The 19226-nt window shown below is 37.8% G+C and overlaps 1 protein-coding gene across 2 annotated transcripts in view; it reads left to right on the forward strand.

The window, feature by feature from the left end:
* Nucleotides 1-19226, forward strand: part of rabgap1l (RAB GTPase activating protein 1-like) — a 111485-nt gene that overhangs the window by 47910 nt on the left and 44349 nt on the right. The gene's annotated exons all lie outside the window — the stretch shown is intronic.

The raw sequence follows: 19226 nt of genomic DNA on the forward strand, positions 1-19226 counted from the left end.
TCCTGTATTTATTTTGCTGATGAACCTATGATGTCTCTGTCCATTTTTTTCTTGATTATGAAACAAAATAGAATAAAAAATACAATATATATATATATTTTTTAGTTCAGACGTTTTGTTTGTCTGTTTGTTTTTTGTGAGACACTTTGATTTTGCTGTCGCTGCCAGTACAATAAACGTGAACAGTAAACACTGATTTGCGATGACTGCGTCTTTTGGCTGTAGTTAATCTGGATTTTATCACCTCTCATTCTCTTTCTTAACCTGATGCACAGCTTTCTTGATTTCAGCTTGGTAAAGATCCTGATTCCTTCTCCATCTCTAAGTATGTCGACCAACTGTGCAATGTTTCCAGAGCGGTCCGTAGAGGCTGGTCAAAGTTTAAGTTGCCCATGTCCTCTAAGGCTTCAGGACAAACCGATCCCAGCGCAGCGGCCCCAGACTGCACACGCAGCAGGGCTGGCACTCGATGGCTGCCTCTAAAAAGGTTACAGCTCCCTTCAGAAGGGAAATTACACATGTGCAGTTAGAGCGAGGGGGAAAATGAAGTGACCTTTTTGAAATCTAATGAGCACATCAAATGTTTCCATGATCATGGGAGGCTTTGGACCTTGGCACCAGCATGAATAAAACATGAGTGCTCTCAGCGGTCACTAACAGTACGTCTCATTCCGCTTGCTTACACTTGTTATGTGACCTTAAAATGCGTACGACATCCTTCTTGTATCTTTATCGTTACTCAACCCAAATACCTTTTCCTCTTTGATTTGAAGTGACAATTTCATATCTGTGGATACCAGGCTGAGGTCTCATTTAAAAGTGGTACCACTCTTGCTGTGGGAGATTTGAGAGCCTAGCGCATCTTAATGGCCGTGTGAAACGATGTTTGGCCGGCACAGCTGCTCCGGGGCACTGCCCTTTGCCGACATTGAAGGTAATGCATGCCTTGTCACAGACGCTGACAAAAGAGGGCTTTTTTTTTGGCAAATGTATTAGTACAGGTTGTTTCGGGCTTTATTTTTGGCCTGACACAAAATAGACTTCTAACAGACTGTTAAAAGTTAATTATTGGCTTTTTTTGTACTGTCGCTTGGTTTCCTTTCTTTGCTGTTAGCTTAAGCAACAGATATAATTTATTTTGAAATTTACAGTTGATATTATATATTAAATTCAACTTTAAAATGATCAAAATATTAATTTAAAGACTTAACAACAGGGCCCTAACTGTTTTTTATATTTATATATATAAAATTTGTTTTTGTTTTTTTAGTTAGTTAGTTAGTTAGTTAGTTAGTTTTTATATTTTTATTTTATTTTATTAATGATTCAGTAAGTGGACTGTCTCAAAAGAGTCAACTGTTCGTGAATCAGACTGTGCTGATTGAGTTGTATGTTCATTTGTGTGAATTCGACTACAATGCTCATGCTCAATGCATGCAGCATGTGAGAAAGACACCATTCTTGGCAATAATTTGCTGTACAAACACTTTATCTCATATTCAATACCTCATTGTACAGAAAATGCCTCCGCTGAGAAAAGATGTAATTTTTCAAATTTAAGATTCAATACTGAGATTGTTCAAATGAGATGCAATTAATTGGATATTTTCACTCAGCCTAGATATAATGTATACTTTTATGCCAATACAATTTGTAAACCTATTTGAAACAGGACCACAAAGTTTGTTGGTGTTGTGTGGTTCTTCATGTTTCAGGGTCTCATTATGGCTCCTCTCTGTTCGAGACTCTTGCTGATGCAGCCTGCACAAGAAAGCCTAATGTCAGCGAGATGCTGGCGCAGGTTGAGCTGAGGATAACTGAGTGCTGTTCCCCATAATGTATTTTTAGACCACACTCCGGTCATGCTTCTGTCATGCCCCTGACCTTTTTTACTGCACTTTCAGCCCAAGATTTGAGGTTAGGTGCTAAAAGCAACGCAGGCTTTATACTATCCTCATGGTGTGTGTGAAAGTTTTAAGTACATATTTACAAAATGCTTTACACTGTTCCTTTGTATTAATCTGTCGTGTTACTTTTAAGTGGATTTTTACTTTTTAAGTTTTAAGGTTAGAAAGCATGGTACTCGCGGTGTCAGGATGCCAGACTGTCAAGTCCGAAGCAAGACACAACACACAGCAAACGCATTATGGCAATGTCTGTAAATTAATGACACAAAATGGCAATCACAAAAGTGAGCGTCAGATGTGCTAGGAAACTTGAATCCTTTTAATTGCTGTCACCGGTTGGCAAACTTGAAGGTGCATACCGCCACCTACTGAACAACACCGGCATGGCAGCTGATGTGAAATAAAGGATTGGACTTAGGATAGCCGTTAATGATCAGTTAAAAAAATGCTAAATGCTTATATATATATATTATAATAGGACCGTGGATATCTTGCGAATGCTCTGCATACCCGAGCCATTTGCGGCATTAATACTATAAATTAATATAAATTCCTTTGTTTGAGGAATACCATAAAGCTTACATGATAACAATTTTGGTAATACGTATGGAACTATTTGTCATTTATTTATTTATTTGACCAAACAACATTAATTTTCTTCAAATCTGCCAGTTACAGAGGGTTTTGGGAAAGTGTATCCACAGTAGCTTCGGCGCCTACGCTCTGTTATGTATCATCATCATTGTCCCGCATTCTCATTGGTTTGCTGGTATATGGCGGATTTCATGCGCAGGGAAAGCCGTCCATGAATTGCTTATCCAAGCGGAAAAATGTGCTGGTGCTGCCAGATCTCGATCAACAAAAATCACATTGTATTTGATACAAAACTAAATAGACTAAATCAAATGAAAAAAAAAAAAAAAAAATCACAACTGAAACTATTAGTATTAGTAACTATAAAATGTAATGTTCTCCATAGGGAAACTTATTTTTTTTACACAAAACTTAGTTACTGTTGCATTATTTCAACTTGTTTTTAAAGAATACATATATTTTTATTTATTATACTTACCTATATGTATTATAATTATATTTTACTTATACTTGTAATAGGCTACTAATTATTATATGGCACTTTTTTTAATTTAAAAAAAAGTACTTGCGGCATACATTTAAATTGACACCTGCCAAGGTGTTTCTTATTTGTCATCTCTGATTTAGTTCTCTGAGTCTTTTGTGTGTCCTAAGCCAATGTGGCGTACTGTTTAAAGGTGAACTATATCATTTCTGTGACTACTGGCACCAAGGGTACAAAAACACATATTGTGCAAACATCACAATCACAGCTCTTACGGATGATGGCATGTCTCAACAGTTAAATGTAGGATACTTTCAATAAAAGGTCCCATATATCAGGAATACTTTTAGCTGTGTTGCTATGTATCATTGCTATGTATCATTGCTATGTATCATGAGAGTAAGCAACTGAGTAGCTAAAACTCTGTTTAGACTGGAGCAAATGCAAGCGTCTCGCTTATAATGAACCCATCTCTCGTATCTGCACCAGGCTTTTTTTTTTTTTCTTTCTTTTTTTTTTTTTGACATGACACACCACCCAGCATACCCGGTTAAAGAAGTCACAGCTCACCACTAATATACAGCTACTGGTGTTCAAAATCACATCCATCACAAAAGTAGCATTTGCCTGTAAGACCGAACAATTTCGTGATTTCTCTTGGTGTTGCTTCTTTTCTCGTATACTTGAAGACATTTGTTCACCCTGCCAGTCTTTCATCCATATTCATGGACGTAACCGAGTGGAGCTTACCGTCCAGGCCTGTGAATATTTATGGAAATCCTCTGCGTGCCATATTATGAATTCCTTTTAATATTAATCTGTGCCGCCACACAGCTTCAAGAGGCATTCTCCTCCATCAAAAGGATCTGAGTTGCACGATGGTGAGCGGGAGGAACACCTGCCCCTTTCTGTCGCTAATCAAAGGTGAAGCACTCACGGACCTCATTGGACACAATGCTAATCACCATTGTCTCTGCACCTAATGGCTGTTTATTAGGGCTTCTCTCTCTTCATGATCTTTAAGAGGGATATTGGTACTTCTTGTGTAAAGTGAGAGTTTAAAAGGATGCCAAACCCACCCAGGTACTCTTCACACTGTTATCTGTGCATGGTGTAGGTTAGTGGTTAGATCTGTAGTAGTAACTGAAAGGTTGTGGGTTGTAACCCCACAAGGGACAGTCTATGAAAGTTTGCTATTGTGCTATTGGGCAAGAAACTTTGTTTAATGTTGTTTTGCACTGCGTCCAAAATTGAATACTTCCTTACTATAGTATATAGTGTGCGAAAAACAGTACAGCAAAAGAGAAGTATGTCTGAATACATAGTATTCCTAGACGAAAAGTCCCCGGATGACCTACTACTTCCGCTGAGATTATGAAGTGCACATACAATGGACATTTTACTATCCCATGAAGCCACGGGAGAGGATTTGACACAACTGATGCTGGTAGGTTACGTGACAATAACAACATGGCAGATAGTACGTAGGTAGTATGTCCAAATTTCATTCATACTACCCATATTTACACAATATAGAACATACTTTTAAAACAGTTGCAAAGTAAATTCAAATTCAAATGCAGTACCTACTCAGACAGTATACTATTACGGACGCAGACACAAAAGTCACTTTTTTGTAGACTTTTGTGTAGTTTTGTTGTTGTTTTCAAGAAATAATTTTTACAAAAAAATAAATTTGCGCAAAAATATTTGTTTCAAAACTGCTTTTGATGTCAACTGCTAAAAATATTGTATGTAGAACATCTGGGGCACTTTATTAACCAATCCGCATTCAAGAGTAAAACAAAGATTTCTAGAAAGTAGGAGACACCAGGAATGGTTGTTGTTGTTTTTTTGTACTATTTGACCTAAACTTTAAACTATGAAAGTTAATGTAAAGTACAAAGATGCAGCCTGTTTTTACAACCTACCCCACTACTAGGGTGTCGTTACGCTATAGAAATTTTGCATATGCTTTTATTAACTTTCCCCATCAGCGTTTTTTTTTTTGTTTTTTTTTTAAGTTGCTGTTGCCATCGCCTTAATGCTATGAAGTGACGAGAGTCTTTTTTGTGCACAAAAACAAAACAAAAATAATTTATTCAACAATTTCCTCTCTTCCCTGTCATTATCCTGCGCTGTTGATGTAGTAAACACAGTGCAGAGCTTCCGTGTTAATGTCACAATGCTGGCTCATTATTGGCCAGCACCTGCGTCAGCACACGCATACATTGTGGTGCTCTCGTGAACAGTGTTGGCCAATACTGAGACGGTATTCTGACATAGAACCCAAAAGCACTGCACTGTGTTTACTACGTCAACAGCAAAGGAGAATGACAAGGAAATACCTTAATTACATGGAATATTTTAACAATGTCTTTACTACCTTTCTGAGCCTTGAAATTGGTCATGACATTGCTGTCTGTATGGAGTTAAGAAAGCTCTCAGATTTCATCAAAAATAACTTAATTTGTGTTCTGAAGATGAACGAAGGTCTTACGGGTGTGGAACATCAAGAGGGTGAGTTATTAAAGAATGACAGAAATTTCATTTTTTGGGTGAAATAACCCTTTAAGCACATCAAAAACCACCTTGATGATGGTCGTCATTTGTGATTGGGATTCCATCCCTGTACCAAAATTCAAAAAGCTGTTAAACTGACAGTGTTACAGCCATCCCTGGTCCTCCCATATATTAGTTTTGCTCACAGCCCTGTTCCCAGTGGCATTAACCTAAGAAAAACTCTTCCCTTTGTTAACCCTACCCGGATTAATCTGTTCATCTGTAATGAAGCTGCATAATGGTTTTTGATGTATTATGCAATACGGCACAAAGATCCCACACAGATGATTAGCGATATAGCCGTGAGGTCTGAGGATTCTCCGACTCTGTCCCGCTGCCCCTGACCCACTCATGAGCAGCTGAATGGCCTGCGGTCTGTTGATGGTAACATTCACTGACAGCTGTCCACTCCTCACTATTAGGCTGGTCGCATGCCCATCCGAGAATACTGCCATCTGTCCGTTTGTACATGCTGGAGCTGAGGAATTTTGGGAGGTTGGGGAGAAGCCTTTTTTTTTTTTTTTTTTGTGTGTGTGTGTGTGTGTGTGCGTGGATCATGACCATGGTCTTCAAAACTGAGATGGTTTTCCATCAGTAGGTATAATCTTGATAAGTATAAATTTTGTACCAGCTATCCAAAATTTTCAATGCATTCATCACAGATTGAAAACTTGGTAAAGGTTACAGAATTGGGAGAGCAGAATGATGCAATCATTTTAAATTATGATTTTATTTTTAGTCCTGCTGGATTTGGACACAATTTTGTATCGGTTGTCCCCAGTGATCTCTGTTTGGTCAGGTTTGTGTAAGAGGGAAAAAATGATGCATGATGTTTTTTTTTTTAATGCCAATTTGTTGCCAAGATAATGCTCGGTAAATATGAAAATGCATTGCTAAATAAATAAAAAATGATCAAACTTTTCTGGTAAAAAAAAAAAAAAATGTTGGCAGGGGCAAATAAAAATCTGAACTAGCAGAAAAATTATTGTCGAGCCTTGGTTTATAAGGCTAATATATATTTAGCTCATACCCACTGGCTTGATGCCAGTGCCATTGCAGCTCCCTCAGGAGTGAACCCAGCTGTTCAGTCCTGGCAGCTCATGCAGACCTGCCATCCCCAGCATGCAGGCTCCAAACTTGGCATGTCTTCACACTTACTTCCCCCATTCTCTCAGGTGAGGCCACTTCTGCTGGGATGCTAAACCATGTTGCTTTCCAAGGGATTTCGGATATCTTGCTCTAAATGAAATACCATGAGACATCCGTTCCGTCTCCAGCAGGGTCCTTGGAGTATCACCAGACTTCATTTGGCTGCACCACAGCGGCCACCCAGGCGCCTAGCAGCCTTCCCCAGAGAACATCCATGGGACCCCCTCCTGCTCTGGACTTGCCTTGAGATGTGGATTAATTTTAACTGAAAATGAGTGCCTAGACATTATGTTCTCATGTGCAGCGCCCTTTCCTCTCCCATCTCTTTGGATATGGGGCTTTCAGGTGGTTCTTGCTAGACTGTTACGACATCTGGTGCCACAGTGGAGGCTGGAGAGCTCCAGATGTTCCTGTGAATGATAAGGGAGAGGAAGAAAGGAGGAGGTGGAGTTGGAGGGTAACGGAAGAGCATCTATTTTAGTCAAGGAGATCCTATGCAGCACAATTGTGGGTCAGTGATACTATTGTTGTATATTGTGTATGTTAAAATATTAGATAAAAATATATAATTTTTATTGTGGACACTCCCAAATCGTTATAGACTGATTCAATTCGGTTTATGTATAAAGTGCTTTTTTTTTTTCTTTAGTTTTAAATACATTTTTTCAAGGTAAAAAATATAAACAAATATGTTGTTAAAATGCATTTTTATTGTGATCCATGTGTTGAGCTAAGGCTAAAACGAAAACCATTTCCGTGTCTCTGTTAAATGGATTGGTTGGAGAGCGCTTGCAGAATCCCAGCACTTGAATATCAAAAGTCTAGTTCTGTGCCAATCTATTTTTGGGCATATTTGAATATTAATAATTCCGGGTTGCAAATTCTTCAAATAAATCCTCGGATGTGGAGGGGAGAACACAGTCATCTTACATTGTCATGGAAACCACGAGGAAATTTTACCCCACCGATGTTTCACTTTTGATCATGGGAAATTAATTAAAATCATCGAGAGCGGGACGACGTGCATCCACAGGCCCCTTCGCGTCCCTTAGCACCACTTCTCTCCCTATTGTTTTCCATGCAAAACCACCAAGGGATCATGTGTCTGAGCCTGAAATGGCAGCTAATGTCATTAGCGGGTGAACAAACGGGTTATGAAAACGCACAAGGGGAGGGGTGAGAAGGACAGGGGGAGAGCATACCGTGTGTCCCGGAGGAATTGTTCTCGCGCTCTTGAGATCTTCATGACTTAATGGCAGAACAAGTGTCACTTTTGGAAAGCGTGTTATCGCATGTTTTCACCGGGGGTTGCTGTGCTGGCGTGTTGCGGAGAGATCAGACCGAAGCTAATGACCCTGATGGTAATGAGACAGCATTCGCTCTCTGCAGGTCTCCGCAGACAAGCCAGACGAGGCCCCGACCTCTGTCTTTTTTTGTTTCTCTCCCCTTGAATTTTCTCTCATTTGCGCAAACCTTTGCTCTCTATCTCTCGTTCTCCACCTTTCTCTCTGGACTCGTCTCCTGCCACGCTCTGGCAGGCTGCCTCTGAACAGACTTCACGGCATGCCAAGCCATTTACAAACGCCTTCACTTTCCAAGCACTTTTTTGCCACTCATCCACCCTGCCATTGCAGTGCAGCTATGTGTGTCTGCAAGCTCGTATTGAGATATGAAATCAAAATTGGCTTTGGCCTTGGTTTACACATTACTCGTCTTATGAACAAATTTTTTCAGTCACCTTTTTTGTTTTATATTTACTCTATTTTGTCATGCCATAATCATCAGATCAGATACACAACATAATTGTAAAAAATACTGAAATGTTATCTTTGTATTTAAATTAATTCAGTTAATAATTTTAGTCAGACTAGCATTGACAAAAAATTATTTAATGTTAGTGAGCTAATTAACATTTTAGTATTTAATATTACATTTATTTTGTGTAATTATTAGATTAATTTCTGCATAGGATGTGTTTGGTGAGTTAATTAACCTTATAGCAAATCGTTTTAGTTTATCAAGTGTGTCAATCTCCAAGATTATTGACTATGTTTGGATTATTTGAAACAATCATATGGGACCCTGGACCACAAAGCCAGACATAAGTCGCACTGGTATATTTGTAGCAATAGCCAACAATACACTGTATGGGTCAAAATTGTCAATTTTACTTTTATGCCAAAAATCATTAGGATATTAAGTAAAGATCATGTTTCATGAAGATATTTTGTAAATTTGCTGCCATAAATATATAGAACATTTTTGTAAGTAATATGCATTGCTAAGGACTTTATTTGGACAACTTTGTAGGCGATTTTCTCAATATATATATATTTTTTTTTTTTTATTATTTTTTGCACCCTCAGATTCCTGATTTTCAAATATCTGTATCTCGACCAAATATTGTCCTGTCCTAACAAACCATACATCAATGGGAAACTTATTTATTCAGCTTTCAGATGATGTATACATCTCAATTTCAAAAAATTGATTTTGTAGTCCAGGGTCACATATGCTTTCTTGATTTTGTTCTTTAGAAAACATTATTATTTTGCGGCGGTGTTTTTTTTTTTTTTTTTTTTTTTTTTATAATTCCCCCCGCCACATTTTCATCAATAGTATATTTTAATTAAAATCTCTTAATTATTACCAAGATGCACAATTCTCATATTGTCTTTTATTACTGTTGATGGAAGAACTTGTTAACAATTATTCTTATCAGTAATTTTGTTAGTTGTCAAAAGTGCCTGAAATTTTAAAAATGTGACGCTTTGAGCAGATTCATAAACAACTCTGATTGGCCATTATGTTCACGTGCTAATCAGATATGTCTGTGATTGGCTGGTCCGCGATAGACACCTGCTTTCAAACGCTCCCATGTGTATCTGTGTAAGCACTTGGTGAAGAGTGTCATTGTTGATTATTTACAACGTTTTTACAGCATTGATCATTGAAGCCAATCACATACATAGCCGATGAGCCGTGAACACAATGGCCAATCAGAGGTGTTTACGAATCCGCTCAACAGTGCTCAAAGCGTTAAATTTTTTACATTTCAGTACCGACTAGGTACCGAAGTTGGTACTTTTGACTGACAAAACCTTATTCCAAAGAAAAAAATATTTTGTAGTCTTTCATCAAAATGTAATGATTTGTTGCGTCCCTTGCTTGACTTTCCTTTTTGATATTTTCTGATTTGTTACACTTTGAATGTCCTGTTTAATTCGGAAGCAGGTCACAAGTATGTAAATTTGAATGTTTCCAAACCTGTATGACTTTATTTCTTCTATGGAACACAAAAGAAAATACTTTTAAAAAATGTATTCTTGATTTTTTTTTTTTTTTTTTTTTTGGACATACAATGAAAACAATGTTGTTTTGGACCCCATTGACTTTCATTGTTTGGATAAAAACAGTTAAAACATTCTTTAAAATACCTTCTTTTGTGTTTCGCAGAAGATAGTATGTCAAACAGGTTTGCAATGACAAAATTTTCATTTTTAAAGGCTAAACTATCGTTAAGGCTTAGGACTGGTAGCTAGAAGGTTATTGGTCTGAACCGTACAAGGAGTGAGTGAAATTGGTCATGTGGAGAGAAATAAAGATTGTCGTTGTGCCTTCTCCCTAAAGGTTGCCCCTTTGTCACACAGGTTTGGGTTGAAGGAGCGAGACAGATTGAGTCAAATTGTGGACTTGACACCTTGTGAGGAAAAGCAGGTCACCAAGAACAATCAAGGATCACTTTGACACCACTGTTCCCTTATCAGCCAGGCTCCACTCACAGCCCTTTAATTCATCACCGACTGTATGAAAAGCCCTATTCCCCTCTGAGACGACGCTCTTATTTCCAATCATCTCTGTGGGTTCGGCCAGATCTGTCATAGTTTAATCTACTTGACCTGAGGTGAATCTTCTGGGTCCGTACTTTCCTCTTGGAAACAGATTCTACCTTTGCTTCTTTGTGTAAATGTGGGATTAGTTGTTCATTTGAATAAAGTATCGACAAGACGAGAGTTCCTGTCACAAGCTCTCAGGGCTTTTTTCCCATCAGCCCCCAAGACTTCAAGTCTTGTAGCTATGGCAACTTAATTCAGGAAGACTTTTGAGAGTATCCTTTTTTAGGCTGAAAAATAATAGCCATTAAAATAGAAATTTCTCTGCTTATAATATCTATATGCCATTTTGAGGAGTTGAGAAGCTGATCCTAATAACTCCTCCTAATAACTTCAATCGGTATCTTGTGGTTCTCTGAATTCCCAGGCGTCTGGAGCCTGTAACTCTTGAGGCCCTGTCCCAGATGTCGCCCCTTTGTCCTTGTGGTCCTTCTTTGGTGTTATTTGAGGGTCCATAGCATCCTTATGAAACCTAAAGTGTCAAATGGGACACATGGCCATCAGAAGACCACAAGTACACATCAAGCATGCCGTTTGGGACACATCCTGTATCTAAGTGTGTCCTCTCAAGTTGACGGTTTCTCAAAGGTCATCTGGGTTAGTTTCACATCCGATACATGTTCCCTACATTCCCATGTGTGAAGTGCTGCCTGCATCCACGTACTTCAGTTTCTCAGATTGCTTTGGGATGTCTTGAAGGGTCATGCATTAGTTTTTCACTGGTCTGTGACCTGTGTGGCCTTTTTCTTCCATAATAGTGAAGTTTAAGTTTTCTAAAGAGGAAACTGGCCTAAGGCATAAAGGGCACCTTCCATCTAGGCACTCACATCACAAATGGATAGGTAAAGAACATCAGCTGTCCCCAGGTGAAAAGACAAATATAGCCACCATTCTGCGAGGCTCCACAACTGAAAACCTACATGGCGGCTGATAGAGATGTTGAAAGTATTGTTAAGTCTATACTAAAATGAAAAAGCAATAAAATTTTTCTTCAGTATTGGTAGTACAGAGTATCACTATGCTGCTAAGTAAATGCAAACAAGCAGTCTTGTGCATTACGCAACCCACTGTTTTATTTATTTTTTGTGAAACAAATCAAACAATAGTATTGCCAAGACAAAATTTCTTTTCTTATATTTTGTTACCGTTTTCTTTAGAAATGCACAATATATCGATTGTCATATCGGTATCAGCCGATGAATGACTTTTCAGTATTATCCATATTAGTATTATTTCAGTTTAACTTTCATATAATAGTTAGCCATAAATATTGACTGTGCGATAGTAAAGATTTTTGTTGTTGTTTTTATTTAGTTATTATTATATGAATCATACCCAATTAATTACACACACAATTAATCATACCCTTTTATTCAATACTTTTTGTTACCTCCTTTTGCCAAGATAACAGCTCTGAGTCTTCACCTATAATGTCTGATGAGTTTGGAGAACACCTGACAAGAGATCAGAGACCATTCCTCCATACAGAATCTCTCCAGATCATTCAGATTCCCAGTTCCATGTTGGTGCTTCTCATCGTCAGTTCACTCCACTCATTTTCTTTAGGGTTCAGGTCAGGGGACTGGGACTGCCAGGGCAGAAGCTGGGTTTTGTGCTCAGTGACCCATTTTTGTTTTGATTTTGATGTTTGTTTTTGGATAATTGTCCTGATGGAAGATCCAAACATGGCCCATTATAAGATTTCTAGCAGAAGCGGTCAGGTTTTAATTTTTTAAAATCTGTTGGTATTTGCTAGATTCTAAGATGTCCAGGACCTTCGACAGAAAAATAGGCCCACAACATTAAAGCTACAGCAGTATATTTCATTGTACACATGGGGTACTTTTGTGTGCGGCAAATCTATCTTGAGTGTTTGCTGCTAAAAAGCTCATTTTTTAGTTCCATCTGACCATAAAACCCAGTCCCGTTTGAAGTTCCAGTAGTGTCTGACAACTGAATCCCAACTGAAAACCCTCCCAAACAACCTGTGGTGATGTAGGTGCTGTTTGAATTTTTTTTTTTTTTTTTTTTTTTTAGGCTTTCTGACCCAGAGATTCAACTATTTTCTGCAATTCTCCAGCTCTGATCCTTGGAGAGACTTTGTCCACTCAAACTCTTTTAATTTATTTGGAACTTCTTAATTATTGCCCTGGTGGTGAAAATGGAAATTTCAATGCTTTAGCTATTTTCTTACAGCCACTTTCTAATTTGTGAAGCTCAGCAATCTCTGCACATCAGAACTATATTCTTTGGTTTTACTCATTGTGATGATTAAGGGAATTTGGCCTTTGTATTTCCTCATTCATATTTATATTCTTTTGAAACAGGAAGTCATAGCTGGACGATTTCATGTTCCTAGTCACCCTGGTGTGCTAAAAATGTAAATAATGTATGAATGGGCATATACTTTAGAGATATTTTACTCATAAGATATTCAGCCTACAATTATTCAGTTAGTTGCAAAGTTTTAAAGTTTAAAATTTCTTAATCTTCTGTTCATATTTTATTTCATTTCAGCTTTAGTTCAGTTAGTGATAGTTTGTATGATAGATTATAGATTTCTATGATGTTTGGTGTCAATTGAAGCATGTAGAGGCCAGACTTTTAAGTGTATATTGATGTCTAATATCAGCTAATATATATCGGTTTTGGTCAGAATTCTTGTGGATCCCTAGTTTACTTAAATAATTACTTTAAATAATTACTGTTTTAATAATGTTCAATAACATGCTAGTTTTTGCTGTGGTATTTAAATTATCAATAATCTTAAAATCTCACTGGTATCATTATCAATGACTTTGCTTTTGTGACAGTTGTAGTTGCTTTATCTATAGCTTTTGCAAGTGTTCTTTTGAATTAGATTATTAGCGTGCCCGACGAATTAGCATGCAACACAGCACTGGCAATTAAAAGAGCAGTGACGGCACGCTGACAGACGAGTTAACAGTCTGTCCTGAGGACCAGATGTTGCAGGCCCTCGGGAGACCTAAAAATCCTCGAAGAGCCATGACAGAACGGAGCTCCGCAGGCTCTCTGGTTTTTAATGAACTTGGTGACACAGTCTCAACATTTGGTGAAAGTTGTGAAAATCCAGAAAATGTGTACATTTAGATCAAATGGAAGGGATATCATCAAATTTGCATCTTCAAGTATTCAATACTGCATTTTTAAACTCAAGTTAGCATACGCCTCGAGTCAGTCAGTCCCCAGCTTTTGATGATTACAGGTTTTTTTTATCGCCTTTTGCACAAAGTCTTCGGTCTTTTGCAGTAGTTTAGCCGTGGATTGTATATGCATGTGAGGTCTGTTGATTCGGGTGTGTTTTCGCACTGTGACACAGTTAATAACCGGCCGTCAATGCGATCACACACCGCGCTGGCATGTATTATGCATGAACAAGATTAATCTGTCTTGGTGCTTGCGAAGCATAGAGAACACTTCAGCCCTTCTTCCTCGCTTTCTTTTTCCCTTTCTCTTCCTTCTCTCAGGCACCTTTTATTTTGCTGCTGCAAGGTTGGCTGTTGTGATCAGGCTAATGCTGCAGTTTGTCAATTTCAATTACGGCCCCCTTTGAACTGCGCCGATTCCAGCCAGGGAAGGAATAGAGGAGGTAATATTCCTACTGTCAATCACCTGCGATTTTTCTGCCTCGCCTTTTCCCTCGCTTCTAATTTTAACCTCCACCACTCCGAGGTTCATTGAAGGAGGGTTAAAGGGGTCAGGGGATGTACTTTATCATACAAAAGAGGATTTTCTATATGTAGACATATAACATTCTCATTGCGAAGCTACTTTTTATGTCCACCTAGAACATTGATAGAAACTAAGCTGTATAAAGGAGTCATCTTGGCTGACATTATAAGAAGGGATAGACTGCACAATATGTGACCCGTGCTGGCAAAATGAGTTGGAATGCGCACAGGCTAATTTCGAGCTAAGGGCGAAATAAGTGAAAAATGTCAATTTTGGTCGAAATTGAGGTTTTCACAAAAATGAGTTCATTAAAGGCATTAGGGGGCATATGACAGTCGAGGAGAGAGAACGAGCAAGAGGGAGATTTGAAAATTAAAAAAAAAAAAGAACGAGAGAATGGACACAATACAAAAGAGCTCAAAAGATTTCACTGCAATGAAGGTTTATGGCTGGGCAAGCGCTTTAGGACCTGCGTTAATATTAGAAAAGCTTTCCAGCGCTGGAGAGAGCTAATTGGGAAGGCCATGAAAACAGACGCGGAGGCTGCTTTGATTCCTTATCATGTAAGTAACACTGGGTTTTGATGGTTAACAACAAACTCTTGTTTGTATTTACTCTTGTGTACTGTATGTTTATTTTTTGTGCTTTCTTGTCGTTCGTTCATCATCTGCGCTTTATTTTTCGTGAAGCATTTTGTTGCGTGTGATAAACAGACATCCACTCGCATTGTGCTTGTAACAGTGGCCAGATCTACTGCACACTGACAACTGCTAGAGAATGTGGCGTTTAGCATCATTGGTAGTGCATTCGCCTCATTTGCCAGCAGCGATTGGGCCGGGGTTCGAGACTGACTCGGAGCAGGGTGGTTAGTATTGGAGTGTGAGTTTTGGAGGTGGAGCAATGAAGAGAGGGTTGGGTTTGTTTGGGTTGATTTCAAATATCAACGGTGTTCAACAACGAATTTGAGAAATCGCATACAGCACCTTTAAGCCCTCGTCTAGCGTTCCCAATGCTCCAAATAGCAATTAAACATTTAAAAGTATCTTTATTTGTACATTTTCTGAGAGGAATACCTTTCCTTTGACCATGAAAAATGCCATTTTTCTCTGCTCCTTTCTGAATGACTGGTGCTTCCCTCAGCACAAGTTTGGTATCGTTGTAAAGTGTAGCATTCCAACTTTGTGAATATTCATAACGAATTCTCTCTTACTCATGCTGACTGACAGATCCAAAACGCGCACACAAAGACAGCGCGTGATCCCGATATATATTTATATACACAGAATTACAGTATTTCAAAAAAATATCTTTCTTGGTGAGTATTCATGCAAACATTATCTGTTATGTCTTAAACGTTTGGTTTACTGTTGGGGAAAAATATCTGATGTGTAACGTATTAGATACGTGTGGTACAGTAGGTCTTAATATATAGGTTGTCTGTTTCATTTAATGTCAATTAAACAATTGTAGAATCATGAAAAAAAAAAAAAAAAAAAAAAAATATATATATATATATATATATATATATATATATATATATATATATATATATATATATAATAATAAATAAAATAATAAAAAATAATAAATATATCTCAAAATGTATTAATTTGTATGATGTACATTATAATCTTGTGATGCCTGAATTCACTTTAGCTTTAAAAATTATTAATTTTATTTTTTTAGTGATTTATTTTTAATTTACACAAAATATTGTAGAATTTTAGTATTAGACATTTATCTGCTTATTAGCCATAACATGAAAATATTTTTTGGCTTATCGGTGCACCCCTATTACATAATCATACATTTTTTACACATAACGTGAAATGAATTTGTGATTTAGTAATATAAATTCAACACACAATCATTTCTCACAGACTTTCACAGAAATTTTTAGCGTTTAAAACAATTGATTTTAGTTTAGTATTTTATTGTTAGTAGTATTATTAGTATTTTTTATTTATTAGCACTTTTAAAATATAAAAAAAAATTGAATGTTTAAAAAATGTTCACTTAATATAGTACTGAATTTTAATATATCAGCCATAACGTTAAAAGCAATTATAAGTAGACCAAAGTGGAAAACTTCAACAAAATTGTAGTATAATTGGCATTTAAGACATCAGTTTCCTGTTTATGTTGCTATACAAGTTATTTCATGTTCTATTCAGCACAACAAAGATGGTCAACATCTTTATTTCGTCTTCCGCAGCTGAACAGCATGAGATCATGTAATCGGTTTCCACAGACCCGGCTTGACCTATAATGTTGCATATTACAGCATCATGAGTTGACGTAGCAGATTCAGATCCCCGTAGTAACATCAACTGCTCCACTTGGAGCAGATTCGGCTTTTGATAGTGCATCACGCCACTTACATACTCTCTCCTCCTGGTGTCACATCCGAGAAATAGGTCAGCTCGCCCCGGGTGGGGCTCTGGCGACAGCCGCTTTGTTGTCAGACCGGCACAAGATCGGCGCTGACTGGCTTAGAACCCAGTGGGAGGCCCGGCACAAACTTCAGAGGCTCTTTCGCACTGTGTGCCCACCTCGGAAAGTTCTAGAGTGACTGAGCGAGCCTGACGGCGGCATCTCAGAGACAGCGTGCCTGTCTCACTGACTGCGCCTCCACACCAGCTTGTCATGCTGCATCTCTCAGTCCAGCTTGCACTAATGTTGTTTGCTGTCATCTCGGATTTCAGAGTGACTCACTCTGTTCTTGCGGGAGACTCTGCTTGGAGCTTTTAGCCTCGGCGTTGCTGTGACCGAACCGACCGGCTTTCAGAGTTCTAGGACGTGCTGAGGTACAGTACTGCCTGTCATTTTGAGGCGTTAACGAGATGAACGAAGGCCCTGAGAGCTTCAGGGTGAAATGCACTGTGGAAAGAACACATCTGTTGATGCCCTTTTGTGGCAGCTCATTTGTTGGGCCCAATTCACACAAGGCAGCATGTCAAACTGTACTAAGCATATGTGAAGGAAGGCATGTTTTTTAGTTCCTCTCATTTTTATTAGTGTGATAATACTAGGTGATACCCCATTTTTCATCTTTCTTGAAAAGCATTTACTTTAAATGATAACGTTCATTAATGACATTTATAATGTAGTTTTTTCATTGTTTTTTTTATTTATATAGAATTTATTTTATTTGTAGTATAGAATCGTAATATGCATATATGCAATAGACCCTTTTCACAGACTGTGATGACGCATTTTAACGGTCATCAATATCGTAAAGTTTTTTTATATTTTCTTTTTTTTTTAAATGTATGTACATTTATATCACTATACATTGTAATACAGCGGCTGTGGGAGTGACGGTAAAAATTACATCTTTCTCTCTTCTGACTGTTATCAATTGCTCTTAATTTTTTTTCCTCTTTTTAAAAGTTGTGAAAACAACTATGGAGTTTTTCTTTTGCTATTTGTGCAAATGGAAACACAAAAAATATGGTTCATGAAGTCTCTTATTTACCGCTGTAAAAGTTAACCCAACTATGACGACTTCTGCTTCTGAGAAACCCGGAAATTTGAAAAGGGTCTATATAAATTATTAATGACTTATTAATTCAATTAATTTTTGTGTTTACATTTTTTTCAAGTTTTAGGTGTAACTTTTAACATATTATACAGAATTTTAATTATTTATAGTATAGAATTTTAATATTGGCCATCACTAATAATTTATTAAAGGGATAGTTCACCCAAAAATGAAAATCACCCCATAATTTACTCACCCTCAAGCCATCCTAGTTGTATATGACTTTCTTCTTTCACTTGAACAGAATCAGAGTTATATTAAAAATATCCTCGCTCGTTCCATCCATCGATCATAAAACGTGCTCCACACAGCTCCGGGGGATTAAAGGGTTAGTTCACCCAAAAATGAAAATTCTGTCATTTATTACTCACCCTCATGCCGTTCCACAACCGTAAGACCTTCGTAGATCTTCGGAACGCAAATTAAGATATTTTTGTTGAAATCCGATGGCTCCATGAGGCCTGCATGGCCTGCATAGCCAGCAATGACATTTCCTCTCACAAGATCCATTAATGTACTAAAACATATTTAAAGCAGTTCATGTGAGTACAGTGGTTCAGTATTAATATTATAAAGCGACAAGAATATTTTTGGTGCGCCAAAAAAACGACTTATATAGTGTTGGCCGATTTCAAAACACTGCTTCAGGAAGCTTCGGAGCATTATAAATCAGCGTGTCGAATCAGTGGTTCGGGGCACCAAAGTCAAGTGATTTCAGCAGTTTGGCGTTTTGTCACGCGATCCGAATCGTGATTCGACACGCTGATTCATAACGCTCCGAAGCTTCATGAAGCAGTGTTTTGAAAAATCTGCCATCACTATAGAAGTCGTTATTTTTTTTCGCACCAAAAAGATTCTTGTCGCCTTATAATATTAATATTGAACCACTGTACTCACATGAACTGATTTAAACAAGTTTTTAGTACATAATGGATCTTGAGAGAGGAAATGTCATTGCTGGCTATGCAGGCCTCACTGAGCCATCGGATTTCAACAAAAATATCTTAATTTGTTTTCCGAAGATTAACGAAGCTCTTACGGGTGTGGAACGGCATGAGGGTGAGTGATGACATTATTTTCATTTTTGGGTGAAATAACCCTTTAATAAAGGCCTTCTAATGCTAATCAATGCATTTGTATAAGACAAATATCCTTATTTAAAACTTGATAAAGTAAAATAAGAAGTTTCCGGTGCGACAGCCGTGCATGCGCATTCGACTTAAGTTCAAAAAGCGCTAACTTCCGCAACGTGGTACGCAATGACATGATGTTCTACGCTACGCCATGACGTACTACTATGTCCTGCATTATAACGCTTAGTACGTGTTGTCATTGTGAGTAAATTATGGGATAGTTTTCATTTTAGGGTGAACTATCCCTATAACACTGTTAAATGTAAT

The sequence above is a fragment of the Megalobrama amblycephala genome, linkage group LG2, assembly GCF_018812025.1.
Source record: "Megalobrama amblycephala isolate DHTTF-2021 linkage group LG2, ASM1881202v1, whole genome shotgun sequence".
Lineage (NCBI taxonomy): Eukaryota > Metazoa > Chordata > Actinopteri > Cypriniformes > Xenocyprididae > Megalobrama > Megalobrama amblycephala.